We start from the raw sequence: 23,645 nt of genomic DNA on the forward strand, positions 1-23,645 counted from the left end.
CTATTTTACACAGCAGTTTAATGGCGTAAGATGTATGAACTCATTTGTTAAATTGGGATCTGTAAACAAAAACAAATGGGAAGAAGAGCGACAGAGACAATGAGTAATGGAAACAGTTTCCAGACTGCAGAAGCCGGGGCTTCAGTAGAAAATATATACAGCCCCGAGGAAATGCTTTCTGGGGTCCCTGTGTCTGTTACCTAGCAACAAGCCCATTACATAGGGGCACACTGGAGTCCACTTAACAGGGCTCAGGGGGAGCACGTGGGTAAAAGGACCAAATTCCTTCTTTTATGCTATGTTAATAACTCGGGTCTCCCGCAGTCTCTGACAGGGGTGAGTGTCTGAAGAAATCATCCCTGTATGATGCTTTACCCACATTAAATCCCTAAAGGAAGAAAATGACTTTAGCTTAATTTACTGTGCACATGTCATTACTTATTTGGCCATATATCCATCTGATAAGAGTTAAATACACCATATGAGAAAGAAAACCATCCAAACTCAAATTAGTTTTGATTTATGGTAGAAGGCTCCAAGACCCATCCAAATTCACTCCTAATAGCAAATGAAGTCTGTGTCACAGATTTACTGCTATTATTATTATTTTTTGCTTTTAAAATTGCTTTTAAGTAAATTACTGCCATTTTCAGGTTTGCCCTCTTTCTTCTATTAGGGTGTTAATCTGAACCAGCAGGATAGCCTCTCTATCATCTGTTTTTGCCTAAAACCCGTCAAGGAAAAAAAACATTTGTCTTGATAGTACAGTGTTTCAATAATGTAATTATGCTGATGATCGTTAATAACAATACCATCTTTTTAAAAAATGTTCCAAATGCTTTTCTAATACTGCTTCTCACATGTTTTAGCTAAGGCATGCACTAAGCAAAGTCAGGATAGGGACTCAAATCTCCTGATACCCGGTCTAGCTTTCTATCCCTGTATTTTTCAGTTTTGTGTGTGTTTTAAAGCTTTTAAATAAAAAACACATAACATAAAGCTTATCACCTTAACCATTTTTTAACTGAACAGCTCCATAGGGTTAAGTATATACATATCACTGTAAAAATAATGTCTAGAACTTTCTTCATCTTCCCAAACTTAAACTCTAGTCCCATTAAATAACAACTCCCAATTCCCCACTGCCTTTGGCCCCTGGCACCCGCCCTTCTACCTTCTGTCTCTGAATTTGACCTCTCTAGGTACCTCATATAAATGGAATCGTAAAGTATTCATCTTTTTGTGACTGGCTTATTTCGCTTAGTACAGTGTCCTCCAGACTCATCCATGTTGTAGCATGAGTTAGACTTTCCTTCCTTTTTTTAAAAAAAAAATTTTTTTTAACATTTATTTATTTTTGAGACAGAGAGAGACAGAGCACGAACGGGGGAGGGGCAGAGAGAGAGAGGGAGACACAGAATCGGAAGCAGGCTCCAGGCTCTGAGCCTTCAGCCCAGAGCCCGACCGGGGCTCGAAGTCACGGACCGCGAGATCGTGACCTGAGTTGAAGTCGGACGCTTAGCCGACTGAGCCACCCAGGCGCCCCCTTTCCTTCCTTTTTAAGGCTGAATAATAATCTGTTGTGCATGTAGACTACATTTTGTTTATCCATTCACCAATCAATGGATACTTGGGTTCCTTCTATCTTTTCAGTATTGTGAATAATGCTATGAACATAGTTGTACAGATAATCTCTTCAAGAATGTTTTCAATTACTTGGGGTATCTACTCAGAACTGGAATTTATGGATCATATGATAATTCTATGCTTAGTTTTTTGGGTTTTTTTTGAGGATCTGCCATATTGTTTCCCATACCATTTTACATTCCCACCAGCAGCGCATAAGGGTTTCATTTTCTCTACATTCTCCCCAAACCTTGTTATTTTCTGTCTTTTTAAATTTTTGATGGTAATCATCCTAATGGGTATGAGGTGGCATCTCATTGAGGTTTGGGTTTGCACTTGCTAATTACTAATAATGTCAAGCATCTTTTCATGTATTTATTGACCATCTGTGTATCTTTTTTGGAGAAATGTCTGTTCAAGTTATTTGCCCACTTTTAAATTAAGTTATTTGAGTTTTTGTTGTTGCTGTTTGTTGTAGGAGTTCTTTATATATTCTGTATATTAGTCTCTTATCACATGTATGATTTGTAAATATTTCCTCCCTTTCCACAGGTTGCCTTTTCACTCTTGATTGCTACCTTTGAGGCATAGATGTTCTTAATTTAGATATAGTCCAATGTATTACATTTTACTTTTGTTGACTGTGCTTTTGGTGTCATATCCAAGAAATGACTGTGAAATTCAATATTTGAAGCTTTTCTCCTACATTTTCTTCTAAGAGTTTTATAACTTTAGCTCTCATGTTTACGTGTTTGATCCATTTTGAGTTAATTTTTATATATCGCATAAGGTAAGGGACCAACTTTGTTCTTCTACATGTGGATGTCTAGTTTTGCCAACAGCATTTCTTGAAAAGACCATCCTTTCCCCCATTGAATGACACCTTCCTCAAAAATCATTTGACCATATATGAAAGGATTTATTTCTGGGCTCTCCATTTTATTCCATTGGACTGTCTGTCTTTATGCCAGCACCACACAGCTTTGATTACTGTAAGCTTGTAATAAGTTTTAAAATCAGGAAATGTGAGGCCCCAACTTTGTTCTTTTTCAAAATTGTCTTAGCTACTCAGGGTCCCTTAAAATTTGTATGACTTTTGGAATGGATTTTTCCTATTTCTGAAAAAAAGCCATTGGGATTTTGATAAGGGTTGCATTTTTCAAATGTTTTGAAGTTGCAGAAACTCATTTGCCTAGGGTTCTGCTCTGAAATCTCAAAGTTCTGCAGAAGATAAAAGTAGGACTTAGAATTTATTAAGGCAATGGCCACATTGGTCATATTTTCATTTTTGGGAAAATAATTCTTGGTGTTCAGGAGGCTGTGATCTTCCATAATAACAACCAACTTCTTATGAGGCTTACTATTCTCTAGACACTGTTCTAAATGCTTTAAATGCATTAAATAATTTAATCCTTACAACAGTCCTGTGGGATAGATACTACAGTTGACTTCATTTATAGAAGGGGAAAGTAAGGCGCCAAGAATTTAAATATTCTGCTCAAAATCATGGAGCTAGGAAGGGACAGAGGTGGGATTTGAACCCAGGCAACCTAACTCCCACATCTGCACTCTTGGCACCCACACCATCCTGTGACTTCACATCGGTTGTTCATTCATTCATTCATTTCATCCAACAAACCTGATTGCAAGACCCTAGAAAGTCAATGGTGAGCAAGGTCAACATTACCCCCACCCTCACAGGCTTGTCCTCGTGACTGATGGACATAATAGCCCAATGCTAATGGTTGTTGCTATCCTATGTCACCCTGGTTATACCAAACTACCATAAACCTCCAGGTAAGTCACTGCCAAATTGTCAAGGACTAGGCTTTTCATTAGAGAGATATGACTCAGTACTCATTCATTGATTCACTTACCAATCATTTATTGGATACACTTAACTATTCGCCAAATACCGGTTCAAAGTGTGTTGAGAAGAAAGGGATGTGCAAGAATGAATGTACATGCAATTGGTAAGTGGCTCTTTTTCTGTAGGACCTATGGAATAATGCACAGGAACAGGAACACTTATACTCAAAGCCCCTCTCAGGTGAGGCTCTCCCCTCCGTGGACCATTCAACCACTAAATCTTCTTTTTTTTAAATTAATTAATTAATTTATTTATTATTTATTTATTTATTGAGAGAGTGAGAGTGCAAGTAGGGGAGGGACAGAGAAAGAGAGAGGTGGACAGAGGAACTGAAGCAGGCTCTGTGCTGGCAGCAGAGAGCCTGACTCGGGGCTTGAACTCACCTACCGTGAGATCATGACCTAAGTCAAAGTCGGAAGTTTAGCTGACTGAGCCACCGAGGCGCCCCAGCGACTAAATCTTATAAATTCTGAGTATTCCCCATCTCCATAATTTGGGATCACCATTTACAATCATTGCCAACCAAAGAGCCACATGACTCTAGATTTTATTTAATAAGTTGTTGTAACAAAGAAATTAGAAATTACGAGGGACAATCTCAGGCTGTGGCAGGGCTGCCAGTGCCCCGCCCACACCTACCACCCTCAAAACTTGGGTGGGCAGGGCTTCCAGCTGCCTGCAGCTACACATCTTGTCCTAAAGGCATTCACTGACCTCCAGAGTGACCTTTGTTCATCCAGAATAGAAGCCAAAGTGTCATGGGATACATATGTCCTTGGAGCCCTTGGAGCCTATTGGGTGCATCCACAAGTGCATTTTCTTTCTTTCTTTTTTTTATTAAAAAAAAATTTTTTTAACGTTTATTTATTTTGGAGAGACAGAGGCAGAGCACAAGCAGGGGAGGGGCAGAGAGACAGAGGGAGACACAGACTCTGAAGCAGGCTCCAGGCTCTGAGCTATCAGCGCAGAGCCTGATGTGTGGCTCGAACCCACGAACTGTGAGATCATGACCTGAGCCGAAGCCAGAGCTCAACCGACTGAGCCACCTAGGCGCCCCTAGAAGTGCATTTTCTACCCTGGTTCCTGCATTTCCACAGCAAGGTGGAGTCCAAGGCACCCACTGTGGGAACTACGTTGCCCTCTGTTTGCTACCTTTCCTTTCTGTCCTGCTTCCTGTCCTATAGGTGCTTCCTGGGTACCATCCCAGATAAGCTAATTGCACTTGAATCTTTGTCCCGGAGATTATTTGTGGCATGCCCAAACTAAGGGCATAGTCTGCGAATTCCTCTCCTAGAGGCTTGACAAGGTCCTGGAACTGTTTCCATCAGGCCCTTCTCATCTACATGTGCATCACAGACACTGCTATTCTGTGAAAGATCTTCGTGTAGAAGCATCATGTCCTATCTCGAGACCAAGAGTCTCAACCAAGTGTAGATATGCCTTTGGAAGCTTTCATTCTCAATCCCTCCCACCATCCTCGGCCTTCCTATTTACTTGTTAATTCATTTCATTCCAGACGCATCGTTTGGAGAGTCCAGTGTGTGGTGGTTGTGAAGGAGCCCAGCAGCTTTGTTGTCGGTGCCTCTGTTCTTCAGGTTATAACAGCTTGGGAGGCAAGGTCCACACAGTGTTATTGTTTTGCGATTTTTATCACAGCTGAAATCTTGAAGTGATGCTCCCTGATGTGCCAGCAGTCTGCAGATGCGTTTCTCCCTATATGTCTCTATATCTTCTAAGATGGAGAAAAATTCTGCTGGCTTTAGAGAGACATCATAACATCCCAGTGTACATTTATATAGAGATATAGATACAGATATGGATATATAGATTGATATATCTATAACTATAATATCTATATCAATAGATCTATAGATATATCTATAGATAGATATAGATCTATAGATATAGAGATCTATAGAGATCTATAGATATAGAGATCTATAGAGATCTATAGATATAGAGATCTATAGAGATCTATAGATATAGAGATCTATAGAGATCTATAGATATAGAGATCTATAGAGATCTATAGATATAGAGATCTATAGAGATCTATAGATATAGAGATCTATAGAGATCTATAGATATAGAGATCTATAGGTATAGATATAGAGATCTATAGATATAGATCTATTGATATAGATATTATAGTTATAGATATATCAATGTATATATAGTTATCTATATAACTATAGATCTATAGATCTATAGATATCTATATCTATATCAATAGATATTATAGTTATAGATATATCAATCTATATATAGTTATAGATATATCAATCTATATATCTAAATCTCTATCTACATCTATATTTTATTTAGCCAGAACATCATCAGTCCAGAGAAAAGCTGAGATATATACTATGTTAGTAAATCAAGAAGAAAGGCAAACATCTGAAGACAGGAATGACTGAAAGGTGGGAGGGGGAGGTAAAATTTACAGAGAGTAAGAGGGAAATCGACAAAGGGGGGGCAGGAAGGAGAGAGACAAGCAGGGGATAGGATCCCCCCCCCCAAACTGAAACATGTGTTTTTTGCCTGCTTTGCTGCTCTGCATTTGACCTCTATGTTTGGAAAACAAAAGAGAAAGAGGGAAAAACACTGATGATCCAACAGCCTCCAGCACGGCAGTGGACAGCCGCCCAAGACTCCTTACAGGGCTTCTGAATCATTCTTACAGAACTTCAAATGTTTCTATAATTACTGCCCTAATAGCTTTGCTATGATTTCTGTTTCTCATCACTTTCCACACAAATTGACAGTGTCAAAATCAGAGTCTATTTTAGACTCTGGGTTTATTAAGTGGCTGCTTGAAGTTTCCTTAGAAAATGGGAGGTAGCCAAGACCAGCATTTGGGCTCTTACTATTGCATTATTTTACATATTTTGCTACCCCTTTCTTTCTTTTCTTTTTTCCCTCAGGACTGGAAAATGACAAAATGAGTTTTAACTCCCTACCTCTTTGAATACTATTTAACCAAAAAGTGAATTGCAGCAAAGCAAAATGCTTTCCTGTTTTCAAATTTGGAGGCGTCCTACCATCCAGGGAAGTCAATTTCATCAGCACGATGGGAAAACACCAAGTCCTTTTCAAATGGAATCGTCCTCTCTGAAACCAAAGTTCCACAGAAGCAAATTACCAGCTGGCGCCGGTGTGGGATTCAAGATGAGGATCCTACTTTGTGTTTCTGCCACCCCCTCATCATTTCTAAGCCACCGACCCACAGAAGCCACCTGATCTGCTTCTCATCCGGGTCTCTTCGAGGGTGGGAGAGTAATGGCCAGGAACACACAGAGCACACAGCCCCTGCACATCTGTAAAAGGAACATCCAGCCTGGGCCTGGAATAAACTGTTCTCTGCGGAAATCACCCCGAGATATTAAATGTCCACAAAGAGCAGATGGGAACCCTGACTCTCCGAGGTCTGCTTCCAAGGACCCCTTCAGCCCAGCAGAAGCAGGAGCCCTGGGGTGAGTCCCAGCCCCCTCCGAAGCAGGAAAGGAAGGAAAGGCTGAGTTGACTTTGCTCCTGTTCCAGTCTGAGGTTTTGGCTCCAACTCACTCAGAAGAGAGGGAAGCAGTCTGCGTCCGGGGAGGGGGAGGAGATGTTCTATTCAGAGCTCTCCTGCTGGTGTGGCTGCTCTTGTCACTCACAGGGCCTCCATGCCCATCTGTGAAATGGGGTGAGGATGCTGACCTCGGATGACGCTCCAGGTTTCATTAATAACGTGCAGAGCTTTGAAATCTGGAACAAAAGGTGTAATTTGAACGTAAAGCATTGTGTTCCTTTCTCCCCCACTTCTGCCAGCGCCCTGCTCTTCCTCGCCATCAACTGTTCTCCAGGATTTCGTTCGGAAACCATTGCTGCCCCCCAGACAACACCCTCACCTCCAAGCCTCTGGCTTCGTGTGCCTCACAGCGGGTGGCCGTCCTTTTGACATGGGGACGCTCTCCGCCCCCCCCCCCCCCCCCCCCGCCCCATGAGCGGATCTGAAATTTTTGCTCTTTAATTAAATGAAAACTTTAGAACACCCACAACAATGGTAATTTCCCATAAACTCGGGGCAGCTTTCTGCTTTAGGACGAAAGCAAAAGACCTCTTTCATTTTCTGTTTCAATGCAATGAATGCATGCTGGGCCTTTCTGTGAGGAACCCACGGCCCGGAGGAGCAGGCCATGTGCTGGGAACTCAGCAGTGCTTGGAGTTTACGAGGATGGAGGGTTGCCAGTTATTCAGGACCACAGAGCTCTGGGACTGACGAGGGGGAGGGAGTCTCTTCACTATTACCTCTCATACATTGCCTCCATAAATATCTTTTTATTATATTTCTGCTGTTTTTAGATTTAGTTTATGGATGCGGTTAATGCCGGATCCGAATGTGAAGGGAATTACCACCCTTGTTAAGATTCTGACCACTTGGGGAGAATTGCTTAGGCTTCTCTTCCTCCTGCAATAAACACATCTGGTGGATGGCAAGGGACTTCTTTTTCCCCTGGACTCCTGGAGCGTGCTTGGTGGGAGTGAGCTTTAAGCAGCAAAGAGATCATTCCCTCAAACATTTAACATGCTTTAATGCTGGCTGAGGAAGCTAATCAGCCCGGGCTGCAGTTATGGGGGATCGTACGGGGAGCCCTACTGGAGCTGATTCATCCCTTAAAGACAAAGAAGGAGCAGCCAGGACTGAGGGGGGGGTCTGTCCCACGTGGGGTCACCTACTGCCGGAACGCGTCACCACTGGGCACTGGTGGTGTCCCCATCCTGTCCCAGAAGGGCAGTTCTCTGCTTTGAACGGTGACTAGTTGTGGGATGATAGCTTTACGAACTATGGGGCTGTCCATCAGATGGGTATGGGGATAAGAAACCGGATCCCTGAGAAAGACTATCCATCCTCTGGACCACCATAGTCCCTTTGAAGAAGTGGTTTTGGAAGGAAGAGGTACTCACCCAACAATCAAAATCCCAACTGATTTCTCCCAATGGCCTTGATGACAACATTTCATGGAGACATGGGAACAAAGCCATGCGTGTGTGTGTGTGTGTGTGTTTGTGTGTGTGTGTGAGATTTCTCAGAACTCTCGCACTTCAGAGTCATATATCCAATGGCTCATCTCTCCTTGGATGTCCATAAGCGCTTGTAGAACATCCTCGAAACCCATATTGTTTCCCTCCAAGTCTGTTCTTTCTTTTTCCTTATTTGAGAAAGCCATCTGCTCATCTGCCAAGGCTACCTAAGGCTGCCTGCCTTAGCCCTTCGTTTTCCTTTGCTCCCAGTCCATCTCCATTAAGTTGCCAGGTCTTTTTGGTTCTGCCTTATAAACATCCTCTCAGATCACTCCATCATTCTCCATTCTGACTCCATCACCATGTGGCAGGCTACCATTCTCCGCTAACCTGGACTGCTGCAGGAGGCCTCCGTCTGGCGCCTCACATCCATTCTCCCAGAGCAATAAAGTGACATTTAAATGTCACACCACCTTCGTTGGGTCCCTACCACTTTCAAACAAGAGTCAAGCTATATGACATGGCTTAGAAGACCCTTGGTGGAGGGCGCCTCAAGGGCTCAGTCTGCTGAGTAACCACTCGATTTCGGCTCAGCTCATGATCCCAGGGTCGTGGGATAGAGTCCCATGTCAAGCTCTGTGCTGAGTGTGGAGTCTGCTTAAGATTCTCTGTCTCCCTCTGCCCCTTTCTCCTGCTCATGCATTCTCCCTCTCTCTCTCAAATTAAAAGAAAAATTTTTATTAAAAAAAAAAAAGGAGACCCTTGGTGGTCTGATTCTTCTCATTAATCCTTGCAGCTCCAACCACCTGACCATACTGAACCACTCACAGTTCCTTAAACCACCCTGTCTCTTGTTGGCCATCTGCATAGATTTCTTTCCCTGCCCAGAAAAATCTTCCCCACTCTACGCCTAATTCAAATTCACCTTCGATTTGTGGCTTAGATGCCATTTCCTTTAAGAAGCTCTTTCTCCTCAAAGATTGTTCAAAATACCTTTCCAGGATACTGCTCATACAATGCTTACACAGCATTCCTGAACCAGAGGTAAAATCCATCATAGACTTAGAGATAGAGGGAGGAACTTCCTACAAGTGAGAACTTTCCCTGATGCCCTCCTACAGCTGAGCACCGCCCCCAACCCGAAAGGAGCTGAGATATCATTGTTCACAAGCTGGCACCTCCCATTTTATACCACATAATAGCAATGGCATATTGTGCTGTGCTTTAATGGCCCATTTACCCGTGAATCTCCATATGAGGTGATGAGCTTCTGGAGGGAAGCAGACCCTGCGTTTTGTTCATCTTTTCATTCCCAGCATAGCTTGAAATCCCCAGTTTTAAGCACCCAGTCAACATATTTGTTCTCTAAACACATGCATGCATCTTTTGAATCCAGTTCAGGGGTTTTCAACGGCATTATAGGTCCCTTTCCTCTATCTTTTCTATTTTACTTTAAACTCCATATTTTGCTGCTCAAGCCAATACCTCTATATAGACCCACAGTTTTAAGCCCTATGCAAACCGGTTCACCTTACTCAAATAAAAAATAGAAAATGGGAGCTGTGGCAGCAACAATAGCGATAGGCAACACTTAAGGAGCACCTGCTGTGTGCCAGGCACTGCCATAAGCTTATGTTTGTATGTCTGTTGTTTCGTGTAATTATCACCAGCATCTTATATCGGAGGTACTATTAATGTCTTTATTCCAAAGATAAAGGACCAAGGTATAGAAGAGGGAAGTTTATTCGCTATTAAAATGTGGTAGAGCCATCATGCAACTCCAGGCAGACTGACTTAAAATCCAGGCTTTGCATCAACATGCTTTGTAGAGTTGACACTGAGTTAAACTTTGATATTATGAATGCTTTCTCCTGGGAATTTTCTCCAACGTGAATGAAATGGTCCCACTGGATTTGTATTATTAACGCATTGGAGGGACTGAATTGCAGGGATCCTTTCCTTTCCCGGAAATGATCACTTTTCCTCTGAGGATCTGGAACTAGAAGGCCAGTTGTGTCTTGTGAATAAAAGGCTTCTTGGGTCCTTTCAAGATTGGGGGTCAGTGGTGGCAGGAAGGTTTTTAGGAAAAGGCCTCCCTTTCATAAGAGATCCCTCCCTGTCCCTAGCCAAAACCCCTTTTGATTGACTTTGCCTCTGGTTCAGGAGTGCTGTGCAAGCATTTAAGGATTGACTATTGAGTATGAAGATTAGAAGTGAGACCTGTATTTCTGTTTGCTACCAAATATGTTAGCGGAGAAAGTCATTGGCTCAAAATGTTATGCATAATTTGGGGCCTGAAACAGTGCCCGGAGGAAAACTGCCTGCAATCCTGGGGCATGGGGGGTGGGGGTGGGGGTGGAGTCACCCCATGGGAAGCTGGAGAAGACATAGCAGGTATTCTAGTCTTCTGGTGACCACTGCCCATATCACAGCTATACCCGTGTGAGCACACAAAGGCTTTGAGACGATGGAGCCACTCCATGCATGGCTTCCCCCAAGAGGTTGACTAGTCCTACTGCCTACCCATCTTGTTAAGAGCCAAAAGCCTTGGGGCGCCTGAGTGGCTCAATTGGTTAAACATCTCACTCTTGATTTCAGCTCAGCTCATGATCTCTCAGGTCATGAGATCGAGCCCCATGTCAGACTCTGCTCTGACAGCAGGGAGCCTGCTTGGGATTCTCTCTCTCTCCCTCTCCCTCTCCCCTTTTTCTACGTTCTCTCTCTCTCTCTCTCTCTCTCTCTCTCTCTCTCTCTCTCTCAATAAATAAACAAACCTTTTTTTTAAGAAGAGCCAAAAGCCTTGCTCAGAGATGTCCTGCCTCCTCTGATAATTCCTTTCTTCACTAATACCAAGTGTCCTTGTAGCAAATCTGCTTTTTCTCTCTCTCACCTCTTCCTACCTTTCTTCAGTTCTCAGAGACAAAAGGAATGAGAAAAGGGAGAAGTAATAAGGCTTCTAAAGAAGCCACAGTCTTCTGCCTGTGCTCAAGGTTCCGACCTTTCTGTTCCTAAGGTAACCACTCCGGCTGCTATGGAGGAAAGATTAAAAGCCTTGATTAGAGCTTCAAGGTTTTAACCAGTGGGCCAGGCTCAAATAGAAATACTAAACTGATTTCTGGGGCTTTAATGCCAAAGGGTTGGGCCGACATTTCTACCAGGGGAAGACGGTTTCCAGATGAAGCATCTGGCATTTGAGCTCGCATGAGCATATGTGTTTACTATGTCCAGATAAGTCAACACTTTCATTGAGCACCTACCCTGTGCCCAGAACTGGACTGAGTCAACTCTGAGTGTCTGGCCGTGGCAGTGCACATATTTGCGTTTAGCCTCGTGACAGAGGAACAACAGAAGGGAAGAGAAGGCAGTCATGTTGGGAAGAGTGAGTTCTGAAGATTCCTTCCTGTGTGTACACTTTTCCAGCTCATTGGAAAAGTTGCTTCCGTCACTGTATTTTTTATCGCAAGTCTTTCTTCTGCCCCCTCCATAGATCAGCTAGGTCAAGCTGACGGAACGATGCGAATGAGCAACATGGAAACCTGGGAAGGACAGGTCAAAAGTGGGCAACTCCTGGATATGCGACTGGCGGAGATTTGCGTATTTATTTTTTAATTGTCAACGCACATAGTGCTTATCATTGCCTAGTCCCTGTTGAATGTTAAATATATACTCATGTTTGTCATAAGAGCCCTATGAAGTAGTATTATTATTAGCCTCATCTGATGGATAAAGAAATGGAACCACCGAGAGGTTAAGTAAACTACACGTGGTTATACCGATGTGGATTTTATTCAGCTAACAACATGGGCTGAATTCACTTGCCAATGTTTACCAACTTGGAGATATGCACAAAAATCCAGCTTTGTGGTGTTTCTTGAAAATCTGGACGATTTGGGGTGCCTGGGTGGCTCAGTCGGTTAAGCGTCCGACTTCAGCCAGGTCACGATCTCGCGGTCCGTGAGTTCGAGCCCCGCGTCGGGCTCTGTGCTGATGGCTCAGAGCCTGGAGACTGTTTCGGATTCTGTGTCTCCCTCTCTCTCTGACCCTCCCCTGTTCATGCTCTGTCTCTCTCTGTCTCAAAAATAGATAAACGTTAATTTTTTTTTTTTTAAATCTGGAAGATTTGATGACACTGGACCCTATGGTAAGCAAAACTAAGCTGTAAAATGTAAACATTGATTAGTGAGCATGCACGAGGTTCCCACTCTTTTCTCTGAGGCACTCTGAAACCAAAATGACACAGCATTCTAATAGTAGATTCACCTCCCCTTCTGATGAGCTTAGGCAAGATTGTAACTCAATAAATTATGAGGCAAAGAATCAAACAGATGCAGACGGAAGGTATTACCCCTAAAATGTTGGGCTATAGGGCTTGTGAGATTCTGTAAGCCCATTCACGGAAGGACGGAAGAGCATGCATACCATTTACTCATTACAGTTATAAGATTATTTGTAAGAAATAATAATAAGAAGAAGAAGATCAGGGTAATAACAAAATTTACTGTCTAAACTAGGACTCTTGCAAGTGTGAAAGTGATTGTTCCATTTCTCAGTTTATTGAAACTTGTCTTCAAATCCACCCTTCCCTGCCTGCTTTTCTAGAATACAGGTGAACCTTGTGAATGTTTCTCCTTAGTCAGCTGCGGTGCGGTGATGCTTTGTCAGTACATAACGCTGGAGGGACACTGGGGGAGGAGGCGTGTCCTCTCCAGGGTTTTGCACATGGAATTTCTCCAGAAGCTGGGTCAGTGGCACATGGTGGCCAGCAATGCCCAGTGGCCAGCAACTTCCCCAAGTTGCCTTGAGCAACTGTGTAGTTGAGTGTCACCGGGGAGTCACCTCTCTGTGCGTGGCTGCCCTAAAGAATCCCCTCCCAGCTTGTAGCAAAGTTCTGAGGCAAAACAGCTCCTCATGGACAGCTTCCCCCAGCATGTGCAGAATTCCAGCAAGTTCCATTGACATGGCACCACAGTGATTGCTTGCTCAGACATCAGTGAACCACTGCCACATCCTTTCCTTCAAGGAGGCCTGGAACTCAAGCCTGGGACGTGAGAGGCTATGTCTCTTTCCTGGGTGCTACATCTCAGCCTTAGGGTCAGGGCTGCACCAAATACCTGCAATTCTGCAGTTCTTTGGAATTTTCCTTAACTCTCACCAATTCCCGTTGTCCTAGTCTCCTGTGACTAATTCTTTATATTAAACTTTTCCTATACAAATTACTGTGTGTTTAGTAATGGGAGATGCAATGCTAGTAAGCCGTATGGCACATAGTATGGCCCAGGGAGAAATAGGTTATACGCCAAAAGGATTGCAATACTCTTCTAATGTATATCCATGGAAACCTGAGGAACAAATGTGAGAGTGCATTCCAAGGACAATAGGCTAGGCAGGGAGGAATATAACAGCAGACAGAAACAGACCCATTGCTATCGGCACATTTACTGGTTTTTGGATTTCATGTGTTGGTTCCTGCCTTTGGAGGTGGCTGTAACAATGGACTTCTTTGGTGAACTGAAGCTGGGACTCAACAGTGGCCTGCATTTAATGAAGTTGAGATGCCAGAGTATCCCTGGCATAATGTAGAAGAGGGAATCCAAGGATTTAGAGAGATAGGAATTTGGTACTGGATTTACCACATGTGAGCTGCACATCAGCCCATACCCACAGCTACCGCAGGAGGGTCGGAAGACACTCCCTTCACCATGGCATTGAGAAGTATGAAGGGAGTGCCTGCATCTGCGGAAAGCTCTAGAGTTGCTCTCATTTGCAGGCCAGGCATGACTACAGGGGATATGGTCATGCAAACGGGGCCCCTGAATCAGTGGTGCTGATGGGATCCTGGAGTTGCAGAGGCCAAGATGGGAACACGCACCGTGTGCAATCATGCCCGAACATCAGCTGTAAACCAGCGACACCAGGAGGTAGAGTCACCTTAGGATTATTCGTGAACCATGTGGTGCGGACTCGAATAGCAATACTTGAAGTGTTTGTGTCTGGAATATAGACCTCTGATTAGGGTCTTTCAAATGGTAACTAACCAGCCCTGGAGTACGGATTTCTAATTTGAAGGGCACTTCAAATGTTAACTAACTGCACCTAAGGCATAGATTGAAATTAAATTGTATACACATATGTATCACGCAGAATGTGCTGAAGTGTTTCCGAGTAAATTATAGGCAATATAATCAACGCTCTTTCTCACCCGATAATAATCAGCCACAGCTGAGTGCCCACCGCTCTGGTAGGGGGGACACGCACACGTCACTTCACCACAGTCCCTACTACTCCCTAGAATCTCCCTGTAATCGTTTTATTTGCCATTTGTCGTCGTGTTTGCTCTGTCATTTTTTTTATCCTAGATGTGTTGAAGAAAAAAGTGGAATATTTATTGAACTACCTCTCTATCAAAAGAAGGAAAAGAAGAAACTAGACACGGAGGTTGTGTATTTCAAGAAAAGTAAGAGTACAGTTCTTATTTGTACAAAATACGTCGATGCAGTTGATGTGCAAAGCAAGGTGAATTCACTTGGAAAGAATACAATTTCGCCAAAGATGGCCTCTGTGGCATTGTCTTCCCGAAGGCTTTTCTGTCACATGACCTGTCAACCCTTGACAATGGTTGGGGTTTACAGATGAGCAAACCCAGGTGAAATGTCTTGCTGGGAGGCCACCCCGATGATCTACAGCCCAATCTGGCCACAGACTCAGTTTTTCTGATCCCAGTACGATGCTCACAGAAAAGTAAAAGCAAGCTGAGGAACAGGGGGTCCTGGGAGCTAGTTGTCTTCATAGAGTGGTGCCTGGCTGGTGAATGCAAGCTTGGAGAGAGAGAGAGAGAGAGAGAGAGAGAGAGAGAGAGAGAGATTGGACATCAAGAAAAGAAGTTCAGATGCAAGCATGCAGAGAGTAAGAAACAAAGATAGTGTCGTTGAATCTGAGGCTGAACTTAGTGATTTGCTTGACCAGTAAAATAAGGAAGTAACATCCTGGGACTTTGAGTCAAGTCAACCCATGGAAATAGGAGAGATAATAATAAACCATCACTTTAAGTCTTTAAGCCCTGGGTGTGGTTTGCTATGCGGCAATTGATAACCAAAATAGACTCCTTATGAAATAAGCCTGTTTTCTACTTATTATTTCTGCCTAGTTCCAAGTAGGCATGGGAGTTTGAGACCTTCCACTTTAGAGTTCTGTCATCGTTGGAGACTGATTTCACATACCTATCTCAGCTAGGATTTATCCATCATGAATATTCATGGGGCATAAACACATATTCAGCTGGCTTCTGTTGAGCAAATGTTTTTTTCCTAGGGGAAGAAGAATAATCCCCTAATCATTCTCCACCTCACAGATCAGCTCCTGGGCCCTTCAGGTGCCCCTTCAGACAGGTATGCAATTTATATAGGAATAGTAGGTAATTTGTTTTTTACTTTAACAACTGGATTTGCTTCACGTCTCCAACAGTCTTTTACAAAGAGGTTAAATGATGCTGTTCCACAATGGGCTACAGTGCCCTCACCGTGGCCATCCGTGACGGGATAGAATCTAGGCCTGTCACTCAGGTGATAACCTCAGGCGACCCACTATGAACCAGCATGCTGCCAGCCCCCTCCTCCCAGCCCTGTGCCCTCTCTGACCTCTCCTGACTTCGTTCCTTATCCTCACACTCTTCCAGTTGATCTCCTCGTCTTCACCTCCGATGAACCTTCACAATTGGACCACCGATTCGGTCTCCCCCCTCCCCCACCTCCTCTCTTTCACCAAGCTTGCCCACACCAACGAGGCACAACCCTGGGAACAGAACCAGCCTTCAAGAACCCCTGTTCCTCGACTTTTCCCTGAACACAGTACTGTGAGTGAGAAGTGGGCCTGGGACCTGGCTGGGCCTGGATAAGCTTGGTGGCCTTGGGGCCAGACCTTTCACCTCTGTTTCCTCATTTGGAAAAATGAAGGACTGCTCTCACTCCCGGGCTCCTTCTATAGCTACGTTCTTACTCCCACATTTGTCTTCCTGTTCAGCTTTTTGGCCTGGCTCAGCAGGCAATGTGTTCTGCCTGCATACACCTGTGGGCTGCTGGGGCCCTTCCTATGCGAGCTGTTTTGCGGATATAGAGGGATGAGGTTCTCGTCCACAAATTTATTTTATCCCTCTCTTCTTAATATATTATCTTGCACTTTGACCTCAACTGTTTCAGAAATCCCAGCAAATGCCTGCAAAGATTAAATCCAAGCTGGTTGTAATTTCGGTGTTGCAGAAAAGCAATTGCTTCATCTATCACTTAGCTCAGTTCCACACTAATCAGATCAGGATCACATAATAACCCTTCTCATAACGCGACAAAATAGTTGAGTTCAAATAATGCCTTTACCAAGACTCTAATCTATTGTTCCAAACAATTAAACAGCATTCCTATCAGAGAAGGCCATCTTTTTCCTGCCCCCGGGGCCAGCAGGCCCTACTTTGGGAGAGATACGCAGAGACGGGAAACCACTCCTCTTCCTCTTCCTCCACCTGGCCTCAGTGCCAGGACCTGGCTCCGGAAAAGGCCTTGGTGGTCGCAGCTTCCCTGGCCCCTGGCTCAGCGGGACCGTGGGGGCAGCCTGGAGTTGCAGGGTCGCTCGAGGTCTCGCCTCTGCACTAAATCCGGTCACTGAGTTGGGGTGGGGGGTGGGGGTGGCGCCCTCCCACTCCAGCATTGATCTCATTCTTTTCCTGAGACCCAGCCCAGCCAACACAGCTCACAAATGCTATCAGCATTCTGCTTCTTCCCCTGCAGATAAGCTTGGGAACAACTTCTGAATATAAAGACTTTAAACAATGAACAGCGTTTGAGATAGAATTAGGGCTAAGTCCTGAGCAAACAGCTGGATGAAATATGTCTTTATCTGTGACTGTCTCTAATTTAAACAAGCCATAAGATGTTTGTTCTAAACGCTGGCCATGTCTGGCTGTGCCTGTCTTTCTGAATCCCTCCCCCCACCCCGCACACATACCCCAGCTGCTGGGAGAAAATGTCGTCTTTTCCCGAAAGTCCATGACTTTTCCCTGTTGTCGGGATGCACTCCCACCAGAGTCGGCGCTGGGTCACTTTTCTGGGGGGTGTTGCTGTGCCCTGATGGAGGCTGGCCTGGCAGCAGCTACCAGGCCCCGCTGGCACCCAAAGGCCGGCATTTCCGGGTGGCACAGCGTGGGGTACGCTGCTTCCCACCCCCACCCCCCCCCACGCCCCCGTGACAACAATTTGCTGTTTAGCTGCCTGTCTGCCCAGGCCTTTCCCATCTCAGTTCAGCTTTAATTGACTCCTTTGCAGTGTTTGCTGGGGAACAAATCACGTGGAGAAAGTGGTCAGTGTGATATTTACGTGACATTAATGAGGTGGATGAGGGAGCCCAGGTGGAAAGCCCTCCAAGGGGAAGCAGACAGGAGGGTCGCCTGATGCACAGACAAGGGCTGGGAGCACAGCCCAGGGCAGGTGCGAACTTGACCCTCAGGTTTCCCTGGAGTGAGCTGGACACTCCCTCTGGAGGAGGATGGAGTTCCTGCTGGCCAGTCTCCTCCCCTGTTTGTCCCCCTCCTCCCTCCACACCCTGAGATTCTCCACGCTCTCACTGACCTTAATGCTTCCTTGCATCTCCTCATTAAAGGAGAAGGTGTGCCTGCGTTTGTGTGCCTGTGTGTGATTATCTGTCATCTTCACAGCCTCGCCGGACACCTAGATCAACGCATCGCTACAAAGGTGTTCTCACAGCCTACCTGCGTCTCCCTGGCCTCAGTGGAAGCCGCACCCAACGCCTGTCTGAAAATGCCTTAACAGGGACAAAATGAGAACCTGTTGATGCGTCCTGCACAGCCAGGGACAAGGCTGGCCATGAGAGACACTGTAATGGCCTCACAGGCCTCCTTTTGACCCTAGTGGACTTGTTTCCAAATGCCGTCTTTTTTAGGACTGGTATGTGAAGAGACCCGACAGGTAGCCCATGGCCTCCACGCAGCGTGGTGTCTAAGGCTTGCAAACCTCTCTGAGGGTTGCTTCCCAAGAGATAAAAGGATCCAGCTTTACTCCAGCTTCTTCCCTCCGCCCCCCCCTGCCTCCTAGATTCAGAAATATTTCAGGGAAATGGAGTTTGACCGGTGACACAGAAGAACAAGTGCATAAATATAAGGGACATAAGATGTCAGCATGGAAAATACGCCAAGTGCCCTTTCATGCCACTGACTTACGAGCTTTCCTGCCTGCCTGTCATGGTAACATAGCTAAACTTGATGAGCAAGTCATACAGGGCAGCTATTTTGTAGGAATAGGTGCTTGGCTCTATACAAACCGCTGTAATTATCAAGCGCCTGATCACAATGCGGTGGTGCTGCACGAATATTTAAGTTCCATTCAGAGAGCACCCTGAAAATCATCACATTGCTAATTATAAATGTGGCTGCCAAGACCCCAGCTTCCTTCTATTCTTCTTACATCCTGCAGATGGCCAAACTTAGGAACTAATCACCAGATTCCCCTGGAATGGCAGCTGGTGGCTTGATAAGGCAGTGTTTGGGGTTTGGGCTCCAGCAGAGTCTGTGAGAGACCGAGTCCGTACAACAGCATGGGTTCCATCTCTAAATGGTTGGGACACTGCGAAAGCACATCCCTATGCCTCGGCATGGAGCCCCATACTGGAGCACTCCAGTGGATGAACACACCAGCCTTCTTGATCCCTGGCCATCCCTAGCCCTGCTATAACTTTGTCCCAAAGGACCTGCCCTCCTTTGAATATACCTCCCCAGGCTTGGGAAGGTGGCGGAGAAAGTGCATCATTTCATCAGCCCAGAGGCAAGATCATATGTAAGTATGTAGACTTGATCTAGAGCAGCCTGTTTTAAAAGTAGAGCTTGAGATCACCTTTCAAGAAATATGGCGATTGGCTCCATTCAACACACACATGACGACGTCGAACTCAACCTCTCCCCTCCTCCTCCTCTCTGGGTATGGAGCCTTATCATTGTGTCTTCCAGCCCTGGGGCTCATAGGAGTTAGTGGTTCTGGATTTTTCCTTCATTATTATTTTTAATATGGCTGTAAATCTGCCTGGCTGTTTGTGTCCAGCAGAGAATCAAAATGAGAAAACATATTATATTATTGGTCCAGGTGTCTGGGAGCAGTGAAAGGGAGCAAGGGAATTGGAATCAAATATGTGCATTAGAGGCTGTTCAGCACCCTCGCCCCCCCATGCTGTGTGACCTTGGGCAGGTCACTTCATCATTCTGGGCTGCAGCTCTTTCTTCCTGCAAAATGAAGAATGTACTAGGAGCTTTTTCATTCATTGATATTTAATATTAAATCCTTTAAGAGCTATTGGCCGTCCCCTTGGCTCAGGCAATGTGCTGGTTGTTGAAGACAAAACAGCATTAAGTCACTGCCCTCATTCTCTCCCTGCACGTCGGGGTACAGACCAGTCCACGAGTAAACAACACCATCCTGCAGTGTGGCAGATGGGGAGATGGCCACCAGGTCCCCGCTCTGGGAAGAATTTGCTTCCCAGTGGCAGACAGCCCCACATCCAAGGTCATGCCCTTCCCATGACTCAGAGAGCCTGGGGGGGTAAAGGTCCAATGCAGGACGACTCAATTGTTTGCTGCAGAGCCTGCTGGCTGGAGCCAGGCTTTGTAGGGGCTGAATTACACTGGTCCCCAGTCCTGCTCTGCCCTTCCTTTCACAGATGCCCATTCACAATCCACATCTTGTCCTCCGCACTCCATCTTAGCATGTATGTTCAGGGGACCCACCTGCAGAGCGGCTGCAGGGGTTGCATGGGGTCCTGGAGGCGACTGTGCAGGGAGCAGGTTGGACCCCATTCTTGTGATTTCTTCACTGTGTTTGTGACAGTGGAACGGCTGTATCCTTAGTACCTCTGGGCTTAGCTGGGGTGCAGGGAGTTTGTTGGGTGATGTCAGGAACAGGATTAAGAAGTGGGGAGAGTACTGTGGGGGCAAATGAAAGCTGCACGGTGACCACTGTCGAGGTGCCTAACCTGCGGGTAATGGGTTGGTCTCCCAGGGATCTACTAAAGAACATACAGAACATTCTACAGAATCTTCCTTCTATTTCCTTCTTTCTGCTCACTGATTTCCTATCTTGTTGGGTAAAGGCTGCCTCAACCTCCCACCACCCGCCCCCCACTTCTGGGCTGCCTTGTTCTTTGGAGAAAACCCTGAGAATGGAGGAGGGGAACGATGCGATGGCCCCACCAACAGCATCAGAAAAAAAAAACCCATCACCCACAGCAGCAGCTGAAATGAGGGGGCTGAGTGCCATGGCATGTGGCCCAGTAGCACCACAGCCTGTTAGGTCGTGCCCTTCTTGGGTCGCTGCCCTTCCTACCTGGGGGCTAACCTAATCTCCCCAAGGGACCCACAGATGAAAGACCGAGGCCACGCTGGGCCATGGAGAGGCCTGCTCCAACACAGCACAGGGAGGGCAGGGCCCTCTGGCCTGACAACCTGGCACCCGGTCCCCGCAGCCCGGGCCTGTGGCTCTGTGTTTAGGCTCAAACGACATGTCTCAGGCCCCCTCTTTGCCACTTAGGAGCTGACCTACCATTTCCCTATCTGTGGGATGCGAACAATCAAAGCGCCCACCCTTGAGGGTGGTGGCGGGGCTTATGTGACATCACGCTGGAAAGCACTTTGCAGCAAGCCTCACATGGAGACTAAGGTCAGTACTTGTTAGCAGTTCGTGTGATGAGATCTTTAACTGAGTGTCTCTCTTGTCCCGGAAGTCTGAACACTGCTTGCTCAACCACAGCACAGCTGTGGGGTGTTGCTCTATTGTCCTTATAATAACCCCCAACGCAGCAGGCAGAGGAATGCAGACGTAAGGAGTAGCTCTAGACGTTTTTCCTTCTCTTCCAGTGCGGAAAAGGGCAAAGGAGCATTGTGGTCGAAAAGAATAGACTGTGCCCTCCACACCTCAAGCTTCTTGGGCAAAGTCCGCTGCTAACTTGAGCCTCTCTGAGGTCACTTACGTCTATCATTGCTTCAGGATAGCAGTTTTCATGCTTGCCCCCAAATCACCCTTTATGCCCCATGAAACAAACTGCTTTAAAGTCATCTTTCAGCAGCTTTGTTTTGTGTTTACTAAATTACTGATTCTGCAATAAACCCGATGAGAGGCATGCTTCATTATTCTTGAATGCTACCCTCGCAGAAGTCGAATAATCGCGGATTCAAGCACTTCTGGGTTGTTTCTGTCTCATTCATGCTTTCCATCCCTGCCTCCCCATCACATCTTGTGTTACCCTCGACACTGGCCCTGCCTGTCCAGCCGACCACCCTGCCGCACCTGGGGTCAGTTTGTAGGAGGAAAGCCTTCTGGTCTTGGTGGCTTTCATCAACTCTGAGAGAAACAAAATCTGGACAGCAGAGAAGCAAATAGTAGCACAGGGCAGTTACAAGTGACTCTGAACTCAGGCTACAGATCAAGGACTGATTGTGTCACTTGGGAAGGAATTTCACTGGTGTTAATAACAGCCAGCCCATCGTGTGAAGCATATAGCACGACATCTGACGCATACTGACCTAAAGGCAAGTCCTGTTTCAACTGTAACGTGGTATATTGGAACACGCAGACGTTTTGTATTTGGACACATGCGGGTGAAATCCCCAGTGGATATATATAGCACGTCTTAGGTTTGAACTTCAAAACCCTAATTAAAGCTTTTAAACTTTCCTTTGTAACAGGTGTGTTCTCCCCAGGGGTATTTAAGGGTAAATCTAGAACCTGATCAAAGGCCTTTTAAAATACCGTTTAATACTTTGGGGGCACCTGGGTGGCTCAGTCAGTTAAGTGTCCGACTTCGGCCCAGGTCATGACCTCACAGTTCGTGGGTTCGAGACCAGCATCAGGTTCTGTGCTGAGCGCTCAGAGCCTGGAGCCTGCTTTAGATTCCGTGTCTCCCTCTATCTCTGCCTCTCCCCCTCCCAAAATAAATAAACATTAAAAACATAATAATACATTAATAAAATAAAATATTGTTTAATACTATTATAATCGTTGATTACTGCATCCAGGCACGACAAAGGGGAGAGAAAGAGAAATGGGTGTATTGAATGAGAGTCGGGTGGGTGGGTAGCAGAGAGGGCAGGGCCCACACTTCTTTGCTGGCTGTGGCTCAGTCTGGATCATGGAAAGAACCTCCCTCAGGAGAAAGAACACTCTGGACAGTCCTCTGAGCACAGACCAGATGAATATAGGTGCTCCTCGAAGCCCAAGCAAAACAGGCAAGCAAACACCAAATTTGGAGGTACTAGTTTGGGAGTGTGCTCCATTTTGATTTTGGAGGGCCTTGCTCAAAGTTGGTATCCACTCCGTTGAGTTCATTCATCATTGAATCAAAGCCAGGGGTTTGGAATATTGGTCCTCTCTCAGGCCCTCAGACTACAATGGCGGCTGCACGCTCCTCACTTTAATCATGGAAACTCCCGGCCTACCTTCTCACACTTGGGGGTCCAGTGCTTTGACACAGTTCTTACTTGGAGCATTATTTAGGGTAGGTGAGGTTTTACCGTGTGGGTTAGGTGATTTCCAAGGACAGCACCTTCCAGTTTCTCCTTAAATGATAATCCACAGATTGGGTTACTGAGTCCTTATATCTGGGCCTCACGAATGGGAAAGAGAGAAGAAAGCAAGAAAGGTCACTCATGATATTCTTTGACTAGCCTGGAAGGTAAGGATACTGTTCTGCCCACATTCCATCAGCCAGAACTCAGTCACACACTCCCAGCCCCCCTGCCAGTCAGGCTAGGAAATGTTTTCTTGAGGGCCAGGAGAAGTAAATGGTACTGATGAGTGTCCAGCCAGTCTCTGCCACCCTGGACATGATTTCAGACGGTCGCTCTCCCTAAGAGTTAGCTAACGCTCTGCTCTGCAATGATCTTAACTAGTTTGTAAATTTACATTTATATTCAGAGGAAGCAAGTGAAGGGTTCAAGTCCACAGAACTATTTTAAAAGGTAGAACCTAGTTTTTCAACACTCAGGATACATAGGTAATGTTTACAGCAACAGCCTCCAAGTCTTAATGGCTTGAGACACAAAGGTCTCTTTCTTACTCCAGATCCCACTGTGATCTGGAAAATGATCTGGGGCACCATTCTTCTC

At 45.6% G+C, this 23,645-nt stretch overlaps 1 long non-coding RNA gene across 1 annotated transcript; it reads left to right on the forward strand.

Annotated features, from left to right (window-relative positions):
* The first annotated feature begins 4,742 nt into the window (after positions 1–4,742).
* On the forward strand, positions 4,743–6,865 carry LOC123381279. The gene is made up of 2 exons (XR_006588110.1): positions 4,743–5,114; positions 6,421–6,865. It is a non-coding gene; the product is annotated as an uncharacterized LOC123381279 (long non-coding RNA).
* Positions 6,866–23,645: the final 16,780 nt, after the last annotated feature.

The sequence above is a fragment of the Felis catus genome, chromosome D3, assembly GCF_018350175.1.
Source record: "Felis catus isolate Fca126 chromosome D3, F.catus_Fca126_mat1.0, whole genome shotgun sequence".
NCBI lineage: Eukaryota > Metazoa > Chordata > Mammalia > Carnivora > Felidae > Felis > Felis catus.